A 15752-nucleotide genomic window follows, 5' to 3' on the forward strand; every position below is an offset into this window, starting at 1 on the left:
CTGCTTTAGTTTCCTCAGCTGAGATAACTGTGTAGTCTCACATATAGAAAAGAAAAAACAGACCCGTTTTATTGAGAAATACAGTGCAAACAAAGGCATTGGGGCATAGAAGGTCTAAAGATTAATTGGAGCCACCTCCATAAATATTTGCTTTCCTGGGAAATGTGCTGGGTCCTTGTCCATCCATTGCCCACTCGATGATGACTTGGACATGCACATCAGTAGTTGCACTGCAGGCACCAGGGGCAGCCAAATGTCCTGAATCCCAGAAAGGGAGAAGACTCTTCTGCTTTAAAGTGTTTGTTTTTAAAGCTGTGTAAGTGGGTTGTGAGGGAAGATGAGAACTCAACCGGCCACAACCTGATAGAGTAATTTTCTGATATTCAATCCACTGTCTACTCTTGATTGTTGCTGCGGGTCTTGATTCGGGGTGAAATTGGTGGTAAATAGGATGCTGTCAGTGAAAGGGCACAGCCATGAGCAAAGGGCAGGAGCTGTTACGGCTCTCAAGGGCTCTCGGCATCAGCCTCCCACCCCTGCTGCCTCACACTCCGACACGTCTTGGCTTCCTTGCACTTCTGGGATTTCGCCTTCGGGGGGCAGCCTGTGCCTGCTGCGTCAGCCTCACCGTGGCCAAAAACGGGGGGATGCCCCATATTCGTTGTCTTGCCGGTCCTAATACGAAGATAACCATTTTAAGGAATTTGTTTTGAGCATTTCATTGACAGCAGTGCAGTATGAGGCCAATCATTTATCCTAGGTAAGATTCTTGGTAAGTAACGTTTGAAACTGCTTTTGGCTAACCAAGTTACGTATCTGCTTCAAAGACGATTTTGAGTCCAGCTTCTCCATGAATCTCATTCTAGGTGAGGATTTAACCCTGTCATGATGCCTTGCAATGCAGTTGCTTTGCACCTGTGAGGGTAATTTATGGGGACATATTTTAGATTTTTTATTTTTGCGTAGTTAGCTGGTTTTGGAGCACTACTTTGCAACTTTGAGTTTGGGAAGTCTAAATCAGGAAGGAAGCTCCAAAACTTTGTCCGAGGTAGGGCCAGGCATGCAAGAAAAACCAGAGAGGTGCTTGATTTGAGAACTGCTCTGAGGCTTTGACGTGAGCAAGGGCTGCAAAGAGCCCAGTGGCCGTAGGACCTAGGACTAACATGACCTGCCCATGTGGTGCGGCCAAAGCTTCAGCCTCTTGAGTTGTTCATCCAAAATATGACACTTAAAGGTAAGGGGGGAGGCAAACAAGGGTTTTAAAACTTGCAGGCATGTTAGAGTGAGGTGGGACCTCTGGTACTCCAGTGCCCAGGTCCCTTCATGTATTTAACCCATGCAAAACTGCACAGAAAAAGAACAAACCAACAAAATCCTGCTCGGCCTGTGCTCTGGTTCCATGTGCTTGTTGCCGGGCAGGAAGCCTGTGCAGGAGTTACGTATAAACCCAAAGTGCTCCGGCCGGTAACCTGACTCAGCGGGGAAACAACGAGCAATTTTGCTGTTATTTTTGAATCGTCTCCTCTGCGGTCGCACAGGAAAAGCTTTTTTCCCACCACACCGCAGGGCAAATCAGCAAGCGGCAAATTGTTGGAAATGGCCCTTTTTTTCTTTTTTTTTCTTCTTTTTTTTTTTTTTTCTTTTTTCTTACTCCAGGTCTGTCTAATCAGCTCCACCTACACAACCACAGCGTAGCCTGTTCTCATACACTTCCTAATAGCCATCTGCCTGTGCAGGTAATGACTTACCTGCTTTTACCATAGCTTGGAAGGCAAAGGCAGCTTTGAGTGTTTCCTTAAAATATCTCAAGTGTCCGTGTGGATGCTCTGGGATGGATGCTCGGTGGCTGGCTGCAAACAAGCAGCAGCGTCCCAAGTTATAAAATATTACAGAGCAATCAGTCCGTTGCATTAAACCCGCCAAACAAGCTGCTTTCCTACCCGCTCTTTGCAAAATTAACAGCTGTGGCCACAAAATGTCCCCAAAATGCTGCCTCCAAAGGGCTGGACGAGGCACTTGTGATGCTGGTGTGTGAGGGACCTGGCTGGTGGCCCGGCTGCCCCTCAATGCCCGGGAGAGAGAGGGTCGGGAGAGAAGCAGGAAAAATGGGCCTGGATCCAAGTACTTCCAGCACGGGTTAAGAAGCAAGAGTGGAGGGTTTTGAGTGAGGACAGAGATAAATTTGGGTTGTGGGAAGAGTGAGCATCTTCCAAGGTGAGGAAGACCTTTGCAAAGGAGCAATTGCTTGGCCTGGTCCTGAGCAAGTATTAGTCCAGTGTGGCCGTGGGCCACACAAAACCCTTGGGAATGAGATAGCTTGGCTCCAAAAGCAGCCTGAAGCTCCAATTGAGTTCCAGAAAGTGTTGCAAAATTCCAGGTAAGCTAAAACTAACGGCCATGAGGACAAGGTGAGAGGCTGACGAGCAGTTCCGAGTACGCGGTGCCGACCTGCACCATGTCGGAGCTGCAGGAAGTGCGTGATGGGGATATAACCGTGCACATGCCTTTGCTGCTCCTCTGTGTTCTCCTACACTGAAGTTTCCAGCCACCTCTTCCCATGCTCCCTTGTCACAGCTCTTTAAGAGTTTTGATGCGTGAGCATTCCCACGGGCAGGAATGCAAAAATGGATGTTCCCATAGGGATAGAGCCCGTGGGTGGCTGGGAGAGGGGCCTATTGGCTTGGTTACACAAGGTGGGTGCAGTAGCAAGTCGGGAATTTCAGGCAAGGAAGAAATGTCCCTGCAGTCAGAGCTCTTGGATAGCAGCCAGGGACAGCAGAGCTGTCCTTAGCTGGGATCCCCCATCCTGAACCTAGGCCAAGTGCTAGGTCTTGTAGGCCCCACATGTCCTTCTTGCTTAAAAAACACTTAAAAAGTAGGATGTCCCAAGTAGAAGAGACTAGTTTTGGGGTCCCAACACCTCAGGAGCAGGAAATTCCACACAGGATTTTCTACTGTGGTAGCAGCTCTTAATTAAAATCCCATTTTGGCACTGTGCCCACTGCAAATGCGGAGGCTGAGGTGATCTAAGGACTAAGCCAGGAGCTGGGTTCCAAATGCAAGGGGCACTAAACAGGCTAAAACCTGAGCCCAACAGGTCCCCTGGTCTCTTCCATCCCCAGCCTGGTCCCAAGTGTGACCGTCTCCATCCCCACGTGTCTTACAGCCCTCTCCATCCCTGCGCAGGTTCTCAGAGCCGCGACTCCCCTTTCCAGAGCCCCTTGGTCCTCCCCCTCGGAGGAAGCCTCCATCCACACGCGAGCGCCTTGCTCTTCCTAATAGCAAAGTAATCAATTTGAGTCCCTGTACACATTAGTAATGGCCGTGTAATTCCAGTGCAAATTAGGTCTGGGCAGGCTGTGAAGCCCGAGATGTCTCGTCTTCCTTGGATTTACCGTCCTCCGGGGAAGGCCACGCCAGAACGGCCCCCGCTCCTCTCCCCGCGCAAATAATCCTCCCTTGATTGGATACAGTGCGGTCGCCTGATTAAAATTGTGCAGCGGTTCAGAAAATGATTTTCAGCCAGTGCTTCACAGTAAATTACTTTTTTTTTCTTCTTTTTTTTTTTTTTCCAGACAACAAATTCTTTTACCTCGAGCACGAGCGGGATGCCAGAGTGGGAAGCTAATGAAGGGAAAACACCGGCAAGGCGAGGAGGGAAGGGGTGGCCAGGGGAGCAGCCAGTGCTACCATGTGGGCTCCGTCTAACCCTGGGTTGGTGCAAATGGGAAGGAGAAGGAATAAAAACTAAAATAAAAGCCACATTAATGCTGCAATAAACGTGCTTGAGAAAGTGTGGCTGGTGAAGGGGAAGACGGAGATGAGATTTTTTTTAAATTGGATCTGCTTATTGACTGCTGGGATTTCCAGTCATTTCCAACACCTTTCAAAAGTGCAATGGAATGGCTTGCAGGTGGCTCTGATGGTCAAATATTGAGCTGAAAATATGAATTTACCATTTCTTTTCATTTTTTACCCCTCAAAAGAGATGTGGACAGCCTGGAGAGGCTGCCAGCAAGTGGCAGTCAGGTGGCAAATAGTTTTATGCACAGCATATTTAACGGGTGTGTTGGTATTGAGATAAATATAAGACTGATTTCCTCCTTTTCAAAGTAATGTATAAAGTATCTAAAAGCACATTGATGGAGGAGAAAGTTTGCACATTGCACAACCAGGTGGAAAATCTCTGTTGAGATGATGAACATGAACTTCCTCCACGAGGCTTCTCTCCACCTTGCATTTGCGCCACAAAAAATGGGTACTGTGGGGAAGGGGAGGCTGGTTATTAAATTAAGGAAATAGGATTTTGCAGCATTCTGGCACTAAATCAGAAACAGACCAGCTTGGCTGCTCCCTCTCTCCCTCCCTCTGTCCATCCCTGCAGGACCGCTGCTCCACGGGGAATACTAGAGCTGCAGTCGGTCCAGATGGAAACGTCATGTATCCTGCAGCAATTAGAAGGCACTTTCATCTGCAGGATGGGTGGAGGGGGTTTCATTCCCTCCAGGTGGATGCTTTAGTAAGCAACGTCCAGCACATCTCGGAAGAAGGAGCAGGCTTGTAAAAGGAAGCTTGATCTTGCTTTTGAGTTAGGATCACAGAAGACTCACACTTGTCCTCGTGGTTACTGCTAGTGCCAAGTGTGCTGGGACCAGCAACAGCAAGTCTCCACCAGAGGAAAGATCTTGGGAAGAGGCCTCAAGGAAAGTTTTTCTCTGAAGGTTCACATTCATTGAGTGCCTTTGTTTGGGCTGAAGTGGCCCCAGCATCACCTCATACTGTTCCATTTACTAGTATAGACGTATCTAAAAGTGACTTTAAGGCCATGAAAGAGCAATCCTGTTCAAAGAACAAATATGAAGTCCCTCTTATTCTGATTTGATAATATATATATGCAAGCATAGAATGAAATTTTTGGTTTTGCTGATATAATATTAGCTATCAAGTCAACCTAGTCTCCTTAATGGAGTTATCCGTGGAGCAAAGTATAACTCCAAAGGAGTCAACATGATAGAATAGAGGCCTTGACTGTGGTGTATAATTTTACAGGATTATGTATATGCACACTGCATTTTGTGCATGTGTAAGAAGACAAGGTTCCTACCCAAAGGACTCAGAGTTTTCAGGCATGTTCCTACAAACCCTTATTCACGTAAGTAATCTCAATTACTTCAAAGGGGTTCTTCATAAAGAGGAAATTTACCTCTGTAGAGTTGAGAAGGTAGGAAATGAAAACATTGAGTCAGCCACAGTGCACCCTCTATATAATTTAGGGTAGACATTTAACAATATAAGCACTAATATATTGGGCTTGACAGCCAAGACTTTCAGAGCAAGAACACTAATATTAGCTTTCTTCAGCTATACTTGGCCCGCACAGGCCCTGAATCATCAGGATACAGAAGTATATACCTAACTTTAGGTATTTGAAGGGCACTATCGAGCTCCAAGGCATTATTTGGTTTGAAAAATCAGTATTCTATGAAAGGGAACTATGAGATTTGCTCTTGTTTTTCACAAGCACTATACTCAAGGCTGCCACTCTTAGTGTTGCTCCATGAGCTGGATCATTTAAGCACTTTTTACAGGGTAAAATAGAGTTGCAGTCCTGGTAAACCATTCTGGCTCCTTGGTAAACCATAACTCCTGCATATTTTTTATCTCCATGCCCATCCACTGTTGATAAGTCACTCCTGAGCTGCTATCAGCTGCTGGAGACCATCCTGGCCCATCCTGGACCTTAGTACACCTGACTTCAGTGGAAGCTACAGAATGGGAGTTTGGGAAGAGGGCAGGACCAACACGCTGAGCCCCATCTTGGGATATTGCCTTGGTGTTCACGTTCCCTGAGCTCTCACATTTCCAAAACCTGGGCAATTTCACTCCTTTTCAGCCTGGACTGTGGGATGCTGAAGGACAAAAGGCAAGCAGGCCTTCCAAACTTATGGTCAACATGTTGTCTTCTTCTAATGTGTCATTGGTTTCAGGGCTGCCTAAACAGCATGATTTTTTTGTGTGTGAATAAACTAGCGCTTATTTCTGGTGGCCTTTCTATAGCCTCAGTGGCTTCTCTTAGTCATAAAAACAAGGAATCACAGGCAGAGAAAGGATTTTTCACCTTTGGGATGTAGATTATGGTGACAGCAGGGAATGGATTCATTTCTCCAAGGAATGTCCATGGTGCTGTTCCACATAGCTTGAAGACCACGCTGCATCCTCTGTTCTGTGACAGTCTGCTCAAATTTGAAGTTTCCTGATGAGCCCCAGAAGCCACGTGGTGTAGCCAGATAAATAGCTCACGTTATCTGAGTTTTAGGGAAGCCTCTGGGAGATCAGGTTCCAGTTCTCCTACCCGGGACACCTGCCTACATGTTCCCACGAGCTTCTCCAAATGCCCTGGCATGCAGTTTTCGTGTGTCCTGGGGATAAATGTTGGCATTGACACTTTTGGTGAGGCTTTGCAGAGCTCTAAAGCAAGGCACCAGGCAATAGCCTGTGCTGCGTGAAGCTTGTAGATAGCACAAGGGATTTGCTGCCTCTTCCTCTGCTCCTGGTGCTTTGGTTCCCATTCCTCCCTCCATCTTACTGCTTTTCATGTACTTCTCCATGGTTTGCCCATTTCATTAATTCCTCCTTCATTTCTCAGCATTCTGGTGCTGCCTTCGCTGCGCAGAGAAGGTTTGGGCATCACAAGGGTTTGTGCAATTCCGTTCAAATTCCAGGAGGGCTGATCTGCAGGAGAGAACATCTATTTTTTGAATATACAAAGGAAAAGCATGAAGCCCAACATGTTAGTAAGGGGCAGGCTTTAATTACCTAGCCATTATTGGATTACTCCAAAGTAGAGGAAATATGACTAATACTATGTCTGTGCTTCTGGCGTACGACTGCTGTCAAATTCAATAAGGACTTATAAAACATCACAGAGGTGTGACTAAAGAAAATGATGAGTAGAATGGAGAAAATAGCAATCAGAGTCTATTGTGTGTGCTATGAATTTCTAATCTGGGAGGGCGAGGAATATCTGTGGGGGAAGTGCAGGGAGGAACTGCCTTACTTTGCCAGCAAAGAGAATTGAAGTTAGGCTTCAGGGAGGATTGTCTTTACTGTGGATGATAGGTGATGCTCTGGACCTGGTGACCTCATGATGCTGCTGAATCTTCTCCGTTAGTGCAGGTCTGTCCTTCTGTGTGTGGCCTGCCGGGCTACACAGAGGTACTCTCATTTTTTATTTTTGGCCTGCATAACTTGCATCCTTGGCATTCTAGCACTTGCTCTGGAGTTCACATAGAGAAAGTTCAACTCCCAGCCTACCCCCGGCCAGTGTGTGGGCTGCAGTAGAGGAGCCGTAGGGTGGAGGTTGTTGAGTAGAGGGGGGATTAGAGACTTTGCTTCTCATCTGTGAACTCCATTGGGCACCTAGTACCAAAACACAGCAATTCTGTACTGGCTGGGTGATACCTCACTGGTGGCTTTTGGGAGAGAGCATCAAGTCACTGCAGGTGTCCGGTGTGAAATCTAAGCTGCAGGAGGGGCAGGAATTCATGCACTCATCTCCACCCAGCATCTCCTGTCAGCTTGTGCATCCTATCAGCTCCCACATAGCTACTTGGTTTCTCTCTTCAGAAGTAACTACCCTCCCACTGAAAGCACACAGAGGTCCACAGTTCAGACAGCTGGGATCATCCTGACATAGCCAGGCACCCAGTGCTGTTGCTGTCACTATATTTGTGTTATGCACCTAAGCAGTTTGTGTAAATGCCACCTACAGCCTCCCGAATCAAGATTTTCCAAGATGTACTTTTATTTAAGAAACTGCATCAATGACTGCGATGGAGAGGCAGGGCCTGATATGAAACATGCATTAAGCTCCTTGGAAGAGTTGTTTGCTGCTGATGTAAACATTGTCAAAAAGCCAGTGACCTCCCACAATGAGACATAACTAGTAAGTGTTAGTTCATTTTTAGCACGTTGTATGATTAGAAGAGCAAACATAGAGGATTTACCTCACTCTTCCTCTCGCCACCTCACATTAGCATCTTTCCCCAGGATGAGCTTTTAACAGTTGTGTTGTTTCAAAGTAGAGTACAGCACCATTGGCAGCTTTTCAGAACAATTCTATTACTTTTAAATAGCGTATTACAGGACTGAGTGCCATTTCTTTGGGGGATGCAATTAGGTAGGCGATGCAGTGTGAGACCTTGTCAGGTCATTGATCTTGTCCCCTATTAATAAAACAATCATCAGTAATGATCCTAATTTCCTAAAACAAATGGAAATAAAGAAACAGCAAGGTCTGAACCAGGCAGTCATCAGGTTTAACGGGCATTATCGCATGCCTAATGGGACCCTGAGAAGGAGTAAACCAATGCTCCCTTTACATTTAATGGAGATGTGTGTGCTTCTGGGCAATGTGCCTTTAGACATTCATTTTAGGATGGAATGAATTACATTTTATGCCTCGTTAACAACAATTTCCCTTGCAGGCAGCACCACAGTCTGTGGACTGCGGGGAAGTACCTGAAGTTCATCAGATGTTCTTGGTGGACTTCCTAAGCAGAATGGCAAGTTTGCAGCACACCTGTAAGAGATGATGCTATAATTTTGAAGATAAACAAACAAGTACGCACAGCTATCCCCAGGTCATGTGTGCAGCCAATTACACCCACTTTTCCTGGTCCCATTGTAGAGGATGAGGCATTGGATCAAATTATTGCACTGATTTTCTCTTTTCCTGCAGCAATTCTATTGTTTTTTTACTTAATGAACTGAAAATATTAATGATACATCAACATCTTCTAAAGAAATACACTGAATCCAAAATTTCTGTCTCCTGAAACTTTAACCAGAAACTTTAAAGCAAAGCCCATAGAGTCCCAAATTTCAGCACTGCCAAGTTCTCTAAACTATAGGTATTCATGAAAATTTTGTGATGGGGAAGAACTGAACAAGGTGTATGTGACATGGGGAAAAGTGGAATTACATCAAACTGCCTCTGAAATTCATAGTGAGTCATGGAAAAAGGTTGTAAATAATCAAGACAGATTTCAGAGGTATAAGAGGTATTTAGCCACATACTGTGATTCCTTCTGAAAAATGTTGTTTGCTGTTTTTATAAGGTAATATGCTTCTGATCTGGTGCATTGGAAAAATCAGAGGACACACAGATTTTGGTGTCTGGAGGATGCAGAGAGTATCTTTGCCTGCTTTTGTCTGTGGTTTTGGCCATGAACTCCAGCAGATGGTGGCGATGTATTTAGAGGAAATATGTCCAAAACCTTGAGAAGAACAAAGAAGAACTCACTGGGCTTCTCCAGTTTGGACCTCCATGTGCTGCTCACTCCATGCTTTAGCCTGATGGGAATCTAAGACTTTTTCTTTCTTCCTTTTTTTTTTTTTTTTTTTCATCTGTTTCTCAACACTTTTCATTCTTATTTACAAGCCTCTGAATTTGGTTCTGTCATTTCACAAACAACGGGACTTTTGTGGCTTAGTGTCTGGTTTTAGCAATTTGGACTTTTCTCTGTGACCCTCCAGCTTTGTTCACTGAAAAACAAAATATTCAACAAGGAAATGTGAGATGAAAGGGGGCGGAAGCCCACGTCTTTCCATCTCATAAACACTCAGTGACCTCCAGCTTCACAGGGAGACACAGAACAAACTACTTAGTGGGCTGAACCTCACTCAGACATCAGGTCACAGTCTTTCTCCTGACTCGAGGAGCAGTCTGAAAAGGGAAGAGGTTTTTCCGAAGTGAGAAGTGCCTAGTGATGAGATACTGGAGCCGAAGAGACACAAACTGCTCTTGGACTCCCAGCCTGTGGATAAAAAACTCTCTAAAGGACACTTGTGAGTAAGTGGGGAAAAAATGCCTGGAACCGATGTGACACTTATATAACTTCGGGCCCAAGATGTTTTTCTCATGAAGGAAGGACAAATACCGCCAGTGGCAGCTTTCCCATAAGAGCGAGCCAATAGTCTCTGAAAAGGTAGCATTGCTGATAAATAAACCTTCAAGAGAAGTCTGGATGTTTGGGGTCCACTTCAGGCTCATGCTTCTGTTGCCTGACATGAGGTGGGGATATAAAGGGAAGGGGATAAAGGTGTCATGTCAGGAATGGGGTTCACACCTTGTCTTCAGAGCAAAGGAGAGCTCACTTTGTGGAGAGAGCTGGGCCCAAGACTATCATATTTTAGAGGAGCTTCCTAAAAATGACATTCCTCTTCAATCTCTCCAAACAAGCAGATGAGGTGAGCACAGGAGGACTGGAATAGATGGCCTCCTGAAGTCTATTCCCACCTCAGTCTTCCTGTGACCCGTAGGAGTCAGAAGTAGAAGCAGGACAGAAGGCGTAAAGAAGTAGGTGCTCATGAGCAACCACTCTGCAAATGGATGGAGGAGGATCACTATGGGCCCCCTTTGAGCGTAAACATGTCCACAAATCTCTTACCAGGTGCCCCTTAAATTGTTGCCTTTCAGCATCCATTAAGAGCAATTATGGGATGCTGATGGGGTAAGTAGGCAGCCTGTACTCAGAAGGTCATTGCCCAACTGAGCTCAATATTGGTCAAATCCGGGCACTGCTTTGGGGCAAGCATTGGCTCTGGAAGGCATTCGGGACCTGCTCATTTTAGACACTTGCTCCCTGACTAGTTTTTGGGATTCACACAAAGGGCTGACTTGGCATATCTGACTCAGGGCCTTTTGGAGGCCAGCACAACTATTGCTCTTAGCAACACATTGGCTTCCACGTTCTTGCATTTGAGAGCTCCCGAGTGCCTGCAGCCTCCTGTGCTTCCCCAGGAGCCACGGACACAGACAAACATAGAAGGGAATGGCCTTCAAATTCACCTACCCAATTGATCCTACCAATCGCTATTTACACTCACCAAAGAGATGTCTGCAAGCAAAATATAGCCATGAAACCTAAAAGACAGGAAAAGGATGGACCTCTATAATAAGTTTGTCCTGATGAACTTTGCTATAGCCTCATCTACCAGTCTTCAACCTTAATAGCTTCCTGCTTAATCCTGGGACTCACTAACATGAAAACCTTCCCAGTGCAAAGAGTTTATGCTGGTTTTGAAGAGTGTCATTCGAACTTTACATCAAGTATGCCTTTCAATCTCAGCATCTGGATCCTATGCACTTGTTTTTCCTACTGCTTTGCAGTTGCTTTCCTGCCATATTTCTCTGTTTGCTAGTGTTTCTGTAAATTGATACGAGAAGGCAGGAAACCATGGATCACAAATGGCTCTTTTGTGTTTGCTGTATAGTGACGGTTCCCTTCCTTTGTAAGTTATATGCGGAAAATCTGAAGATTCTTGACCCTGGCATCTGCATTTGAATCACTCTCATGTTCCTCCACTAAATCCCTACCTGAGGTCAAGCTCTGAAAGAAAGGTCAGTTCTATTTGAAGGCTGCTCAGATTGAGACTGAATCATTTAATGATGAGTCATGTGAAAATTAAGTTGATGCAAATGTTAATTTGACAACTTGAGAGTCTGGAGAGGATTCCAGCCACATCAAATACTTTGTGCTAATGCAATGCTACTTCCTTTGGCCTGGAAGAAATTCTGCAGCAGGTAAAAGCAGGGTGGGAGAGACGTCTCTGCACTGAAGTTATCTGTCCTTCCCTCAGTCTGACTCATGGAGCATAGCTCGCAGGAGGGGAACCTCTGCGCAGAGCCTGCGACACTGCCATTTAGTTGAGTGGCATCACTCCCGATCCCTTTTCTGGCCTCCTGAATGTTCTCCTCAGCAGTGGAGATGCTGGATACAGTCCTGATCTGCAGAGCTGTTGTTTACAGCTTCATAATAATTTGTTAGCAGTTCAAGAATGGTTGCAGCAGAGTACAAGGGAAAAAGCAATTACCTAATGGCCTGGAGGAACAGATCATATCGAAAACTGGAAGGTTCCTCAGGATAACCATTTAGCTAGAATCATTAAATATTTTCTTCTGATTGTAAAGCTCGGGAATATATTCACAATTTTGGCACTCAGAGTGGAGGGGTGGACTAACCTGAAGGTATCATTGCTACCAAGGAGTGACCTCGGCACCATTTGCCCAAGCACAGAGCAGAGTTGTGAGGTTTTGCACTTGCTTTGCACGGCTGTGAATGACTAGAACAAATGGAAGGAGAAGCAGGATCTGTGTTTCTTCCAAATAAAGGACAGTCCTAAGGTTATGCAGCCCAGCTCACACCAGCTGGGAAATGCCAGAATTGGGGTTGTCTCCGCAAGGTCTTAAGGTCTTTCAGCAGAATGTCAAATGGATGCCGAGCTCTCTACACGTTTTGGAGTGAAATATAGCTTTCCTATAGGATTCCTAACATATAGACATGCCAGGCTGCTACCTCAAGTGATATTTGAAGTGCCCTTTATTTTCTGATTATGATTTAATGTGGAAATAGGATAACTTGCTTTGTCAAACCTAGAGTCAATCTTACAGTCCACTCCAAAAGCTTGAATTCTATCTTTAGAAACGACCTCTCAACCTTCAAAGTTTTGTTTGCCTTTTGGCAAAAGAAGAGTCCTGACCTGCTATATTTTGGCTGGATCTGTTTTTCTTTTTTTTTTTTTTTCATGTTCTAACAGCTCAGCAAGCAGGTGGAAAACACTTTTAACTAACACTTATTATGTTAATTGTATAGCTAATTAGGCAGTTGCTATGCTTTTCTTAATCATATGTATTGCATTTATATATTTCAATAATTATTCACTTTAAAGACCATTTATGGGCATCATTATAGGCTTCTAATTAGAAAAAAAAGATTTAATGGGTGACTTTCATAATTAAGCACTTAATGAAATGCAACTCTAACTTCCTTTAACATCATAGAACTAGGATTGCACCTTCTTCATATATATGCAAAATTTATACTGTATAAAAATACACTTATAAAATTTATAATATAAATAAAAACAGAGGGTTTCATTAAAAAATATTCCTTTTCTACCTGTTATGACTGATATGGACTTTACGTAACTGTGTTACTATTTCATTTAGGCACTGATAAGCTAGTAGAGACTAAACACAACAAGTTCTAGACTGTTGTCCAGAAAGTGATGCGATCTTTTTGGCATTTTATATATAGCTGTAAACCACCGTCTCACACTAACTGCTTTGCTTGCTCTGTTTTTGAGGGGAAGCTGGGTTATTTGCCCCGAGGCAGGCTCTGCTGGCTGGATTTTCAGCCTGGAACGGAAGCTGTGGGATTCCCTGGAGGGAGACTGAACTCGACACGTTTTCAAGCCAAGAAATTTTCAAGCCAAATAATTTTGGACAAAACTGGAAGTGAACACTAAGACAGAGCTGAAACCTTTGATAATCAGCCAAAACAAGGAGAAATATAACACAGCAAGCAATGAATTCTGCTCTCTTAACTTGTATTCAGCAGCATCTTACTCTGCAAATAGCACTGTAACATTCCTTCAGGGAAATGCCAGAGATATCTAAAAGGTAAAATGTTTAATCTGCTTACAGAGAAAAAATAAGTGGAGGAAACAAAGTTTCTCAGTGTAAGCACAATGCTCATATTTATCAGATTGATTTTATCTCCAAGGAGGAAAGAAAATACAGAATGGTTAGGAGGAAATATCAAAAAACACAGGAGTAAAAATTTCCAGGCATAATCGATTTAGCAGTTTCCTTTCAGCCACCTGTGACTCACTTGCTGTGTTGACAGCTGTTAGGGGTTTACCATACGTTGCACAACACTCGAGATTCACCTGCCATTCCCAGCACTGCAGCCCACGGAGCGTGGAGCTGAGCAAACGGGATTCTAGCCCCTGGATAGAGACCAGTTGAGGTGAGCCTGGCTCAAGATGCAGCAATAAAACAGAACCCAGGTTAGAGGAAGCCTAAACTCCTGCAAACTAGAGAGCAAAGAACAGAAAATGCATTAGAAAAAAAGGGGTTTTTATTGGCTCTTGCTGAGCCTTTGTAAGGAAAAGGAAGAAAGGGCAAGACTGAGGGGGAGGCTGTGGCTCCACTGTTGTTGGAGACGCAGCTAATGGCCCTGAGATTTGATAAATAATTCTGTTTCATTTAAGCCTCAGGAGCTCCTAATCGAATTGCATCACCTGTGGTTCGGCTGCTTTGTTTCCAGTCTAGGGAGGAGGAAGAGAAAATCCTGACAGAAAACCCCAGCCTTCACTCCAATCCAGTGTGAACAGAGGTTTTACAGGTGCAAGTGTGCCTTATTGAAGCAAAAGGAGAGCACGATCTCCCTAAGAGTGCTTTCCTGTGGAGAGACAGGGCCATGGACTACTGCACAGAACAGATGGAGAGTGGCAGCTCTGCATTGCTCCATGGAGGATCCCCCCAAAAAGCCCTCAACCTCAAGTCAAATACTCTATTTTCTATTTTACTCATCACCTGGTAAGTTACATAGGGAATATAGACGGAAAACCTGCTCTGCTGCATCTGACATTGACATGCTGTACCATGGGAAGGGAAGGAATAGCCCACCCTAGAGATATAAGGGCTATAGAATATTTGGGTTTAGTAGTTCCTGCACTTTTAGAAGAAGAAAGAGATTTTTTAACCAAAACACTACTAGAACTTTACATAGATTGGAATAGGGGCCAATGTCCCAGAAGGTATTTGCACTTCATTGCGATGCCTCTGCAAGTTGACTTGAAAGCCTTTATTACCTGGGCCTAAGGCCTGGGAGACAAGCTAGGAAGGCAATTCCTGGAAAGGGAGCTAATGCCAGGTGGACATCAGCCCATATTTACCCTCATTTTGAAGTAAATCTGAAAGGCTCAACTGCATGGACACCCACTGTCTTTCCCCCTTTTCCACCTAAACAGAGCTACACATGAATGGGCCTGGTATTCCAAGCTTGTTTTTTATGAGTGTCTGCAGGCTCAGTTGAGATCCTCCATGCTGTCCATGGAGGGAAGATGGAGCAGAAATACTCCTGATGGGTCATCTGCTCTCCTTGGGGAATACACCATCCATCACTGCACAGCTGTTAAGGCCACGGTGACTAGAGCTTTCTTATTAGCAGAGGGCACAGGAAGGTGCCCAAGGCCATGACTGGGATGTAGTGATGCATAAGCATGGGAGAAGCTTGCACAGGGTCAGCCAAGAGTCCACCAGGCTTCCCATCCCTTCAGACTCATTCTGAGGGATGTTCTTCCCCTGTTTTGCTCCCAAGTAGACCGTTAAAAAAAAGACCATCCCAGGCAGTGTCACAGAATCTGTCTCCTGCAATCAGATCAGCAAATCCCACATCCCAACAGCAACACGAGGGCTTTTTAAGACACAGTGTGAGAGCAGGCATGTGCTTTCCCAATCCAGTCGCAGGGCAAGGAACAAGGTGACTCTTGTTTTAGCAAGGACAGGGTCAGGAAGAGAGTACCGCAAGCATCGGATCCACCTTTGTGCACATGGAAGGAAGGTCATGGGAACGTGCCCAAGGGCTCCTGCAGCCATCGCTGCCGTTTTTGATGAGATGATGCACCCTGGATGCTTTGTAGCGAAACCAAATAAAAAATTTACAATTCAAGTCCCACCTCCAGCATGTGTCTACCCTTTGCCCAAAGAAAAAGACTCAAATATAAACTTCAAAAGGAAGATATTAGATATTAATTTCTATCCCACTAGAGCTGGACCTGCTTATGTGAATGTCTTTTTTTTTCTTGTTTTTTCCTTTTTCTGGGGAAGACTATGAATTTGAGTGCACCTTCATGCAACTTACGCACTTCAGTTTCTTGACATTGCTTTTCAGAACAGACAT

The sequence above is a fragment of the Nothoprocta perdicaria genome, unplaced genomic scaffold (genome assembly GCF_003342845.1).
Source record: "Nothoprocta perdicaria isolate Ctin4 unplaced genomic scaffold, notPer1 scaffold_80, whole genome shotgun sequence".
In the NCBI taxonomy this organism is placed as follows: Eukaryota; Metazoa; Chordata; class Aves; order Tinamiformes; family Tinamidae; genus Nothoprocta; species Nothoprocta perdicaria.